The sequence below is a fragment of the Vespa crabro genome, chromosome 3 (genome assembly GCF_910589235.1).
Source record: "Vespa crabro chromosome 3, iyVesCrab1.2, whole genome shotgun sequence".
NCBI classification, from domain to species: domain Eukaryota; kingdom Metazoa; phylum Arthropoda; class Insecta; order Hymenoptera; family Vespidae; genus Vespa; species Vespa crabro.
In genome coordinates, this window is record NC_060957.1 from 9,585,715 (window position 1) to 9,590,161 (window position 4,447).

The 4,447-nt window shown below is 31.9% G+C and overlaps 1 protein-coding gene across 1 annotated transcript in view; it reads left to right on the plus strand.

Moving 5' to 3' along the window:
* Positions 1-744: 744 nt before the first annotated feature.
* Positions 745-4,447, plus strand: part of LOC124423110 (poly(rC)-binding protein 3) — a 163,398-nt gene continuing 159,695 nt past the window's right edge. The window contains exon 1 of the mRNA XM_046960512.1: positions 745-916. The gene's annotated coding sequence lies outside the window, so the exon portion shown is untranslated. The remainder of the gene's footprint in view (positions 917-4,447) is intronic.

Sequence of the window (4,447 nt, forward strand, 5' to 3'; positions counted from 1 at the left end):
ACCTACCTACCTACATATACATATATATATATATATATATATATGTATCTTACTCTCATAGATCTGGGATTGGATATATCGGGCAGCGCACATGAGACGAGGGCCGGATGCGCGTCACTTGATGCGCACGGCCGCGAGTCGCGTATACGCGCCCGCGAGCAGTGTCGCGTCAGCCCCCGGCCCTGCTGCACCACGTACCATCTCATCCAGGTCCAGAACCTATACCTGTTCTTTCTCTCTCTCTCTTCTCTCTCTTACTACTACTACTACTACTACTACTACTATTACTAATACTATTACTATTACTATTACTACAACAACCACTAATACTACTATTAATACCACTAATACTACTGTTACTATTGTTACAAAACACTTGACCGACCAACTGACCAAACGACCGACTGACCAACCAACCAGCCGACCAACCAACCAACCAACCAACCAACCAACCAGTTAGCCAACCAGTCAAGCAGTCAACCAACAAACCAACCAACCAACCGACCTATCCAATCGACCTGTCCACAACTCGACACCAACAATAGCCCACGACCACTTTGTTACCACCCTCCAACCTACCACCCTCTACCTACCTACCTACCTACCTACCTACCTACCTACCTACCTACCTACCCACCCATCCACCCACCACTACCACCACTCACATTCAACCTTCTTTTTTCGACACGGTGATACGTCATCGATCATCCTTCGCTACGCTCGTAAACTGAGAGAAATAAAGAAAAGGAAAAGAAATAAGAAATAAAGAAACAACAATATTGAATTCGATCGAACGTGACTTCTATCGTCCGTCGTCGGTTTGCTCGTCCAAAAAAAAAAAAATATCTTCTTTTGAACAGCTTCACGAGGATTCCTGGATCGCTGGATCGTTAACACTTCGAACAACTAAATCACGGCAAGTTTTTTATTCCAATCATTTATTTAACACGACACGATGTATTATTATTATCATTATTATTATTATTATTATTATTATTATTATTATTATTATTATTATTATTATTATTATTATTCGATGGAAACCATTGAAGAAATTTACGTATAATATTTATATACACATAACACACACACACATATACACGCACATACACACATATATATATATATATATATATATATATATATATATATATATACATATAGATATATCCTCGTTATTTACAAATATTCCTTATAATTAAAATATTAATTCTTATGAATGATTATTTTCAATAGAAACAATCGTTAAATATTATCTAGACGATTTATCGTCGTAACTTGATTTATCGTTATTTCTTCATAATCATATTCTTCTTCTTCTTCTTCTTCATCTTCTTCTCTTATTTTTTCTTTTTCTCCTTTTTTTATTTTTTATATCTTTCATTTTAAAGAAAATCTCTCGTCTTCTTTTACGCTCTTCGGAGACGGGATTGCACGTGCTTTCCTCTCGATATCTTCGTCCGTGCGTCGCGTCGTCTAGCGTCTCGACGCGTGTTAGTGCGCGTGAGCACCCGTAACTTCGAGAAACGTGTACGTAAACGGACGAACGTGTAGTATTTGCGCGCGCGCGTGTGTGTGTGTGTGTGTGTGTACGTGCGCACGAAAGTAAGTAAGTATCTATATATTCTTCGCGCAGACTCGAAAGAGGAAGACCTGCTGGATAAATCTCTCTCTCTCTCTCTCTCTCCCCCTTTCTCCCTATCTTTATCTCTTTATCTATCTCTCTTGCTGTTTCGCGAAATGTTTTTATTTTGTATTAATTATTTATATTACGTATAAAATTTTCTACTCTCATTTTATTACGCCACATTTTTAAAAGAATTTTTCCGCATTATGATATTTCCTTCCTCTCTCCTTTTTGCTCCTTTTGTTTCCGTTGTTATTTTTTACTTTTTCTTCTTTCCCATCCCAATTCTTTTCTTTTCTTTTTTTTTTTGTTTTGTTTTCGTTTTTAGGTCAATTTCATCCAGTTCGTTTCTTTCTTTCAATTTTTTTTTCCTTTCACTCTTTCTCTCTTTCTCTCTCTCTCTCTCTCTCTCTCTCTATCTCTCTCTCTCTCTTTCTCTCTTTCTTCTTTTTTCTCTTCGTTACCTTTTTCATTATTTCATTTTGAGAAGATAGACAGGAAAATCTTTTCTAATTTAATAACAATAATTGATTCCGACTCCCATCTTCGTAGTTCTTTTATCATCATTATCTCGAAATTAATTGGACTTACTTCGTTCGTTCGTTCTTCTGCTTCTACTTCTTTTCCTTCTATTTCCACTTATTCTTCTTCTTCTTCAAAAAAAAAAAAAAAAACAGAAAGAAAGAAAGAAAGAAAGAAAGAAAGAAAGAAAGAAAAAGGAAAGAAAAAAAGGGTGGGAAAGAGAAACTGAAATAATGTTTTATGGTGAAATATACAACGGTAGAATGATTAATTGATTTTGATTCTTCTCATACTTCATAACTTCATTATTATTATTTACGAATAATATAATATTTCTTCGTTCTTTAGTTATTTATTATTCATCATGCTTCGTCATTATTATTCCTCATCCTGACGGGATTGTTTACTAAACTTCGTTGGAAACTCTTAAAGAGCGTTTATCCAACATTTTCGAAGAAAATTGATATACAATCACGGTCTTTTATCTTGCGTTCTTACTCTTTACATCGTGAAACTTTTTTTTTGGTTTAAATAATAATATTAATAATAATAATAATAGTAATAATAATAATAATAATAATAATAATAATAATAACAATAATAATAACGAAAATAGTAATAATAATAATGATAATATTAAAGAAAATCTAAGTTATAAATTGTAATGATAACAATGACAAGATTTACGTCTTTCACGCAATAGTGAATTTTACGGGCGATGAAAATAGGGCCTAGTAAGGTAGGATCTTCAAACATGACAATATATATATATATATAAATTCGTACTATACAATAAATTTAATTTAATATCCGACATGAACGGTATATCATATATTTGATATCCACATTTGTGACTATATATAATGTATATAACTTATATGTATATATATATATAATTTATATATAATTTATATATTATATTTTTCTTTTTCCCTTTTTTTCTTTTTTTATTTCTTTTTACTTTCGATGAATTATATTCCACGAATTTAATCGAATCCATACGAAACTTGTTCGCATTCTGATTTCGTCGTTCTCACGATTGAGAACGATCGAAGGAAGAAAATACATTGACATAGTAATACATAAACGATTTATTTTAACGTGAACATGAACTAGTCATTCTGTATAAGTTCATCGAAAATTTCTAATGTCATTGAGTATTCCCCATAGTGTTATATCGTCAATGGTTCTCTATATTTCCTATTCTACGATCGTAATAATGGCCGATAAATTTATCTTTCGACATGTTTTTTCTTTTCTTTTTTTTTTTTTTTAATTTTTTTCCTCATATATATATCAATAGAAAAGTCGAGAAAACCAAGTGCCAATCATCGCGTAGTCAACGCGTTAACGCCTCGCTGTGAGAACAGTGACTATGATATGGTAGGAGGATTTTGCTTGTCACGTGCGCGGTTAACACGTTAATTCGGTTCTCGCGCCAGCGACAGCGACGAAGCGTGATCCCTTCGTGGTGGAATGGCATAAAAATTGCCTCTCACTTTTTGCCTCTCTCTATCTCACTCTCCCTCTCTCTCTCTCTCTCTTTCTCTCTCTCTCTCTCTCTCTCTATTTCCCTTCTATATATCCATATATATACATATATATATATATATATATATATATATATATATATATATATATAAATATAAATTTGTATACGTACATATACATCCATACTTATATATAATGTATGTATATGTATATATATCATATGTATATATCATATATATATATATGATATATTTGTATCACTTTCTGCCCTCTCCTCTCTTTCCATCTTCTATATATCATATGTATGCGCGCGCATGTGTGTGTGTGTGTGTGTGTGTGTCCACGTAGAAGGTGTCTTGTTTATCTCGAAAAATTGGGAATATCTCGTGAGGAATAGAATGTAACAATTTTTCTTCAATATTTTTTCTTTTTTTTTGCAGATTCGTTTGATACGAAAAGGAGCACACTATATGATGTCATTTTTTATTTTTTTGTTTTTTTGCAGATTCTATAGAAAGAATTTGCTGGTTAATTTCGGGAAAATTTCATTATAAAACTTATTTATTTATTTATTTTTTCTTTTTTTTTTTTAATGGAATTATATCTAACAAATTTATGATATAATTTGTAACATTTTATAATAATAAATTATCTGATATGGTACGTTGTTGAAGTCGTCTCAAGAAATGCATATATATATATATAGTTATATAAATATATATATATAGTTTTATTTACAAAAAAAATAGGATTTGACTTTGAAATTTCTCTCGCCGTTCGATTTGCAAAGAGAAAGAAAATAAGAAA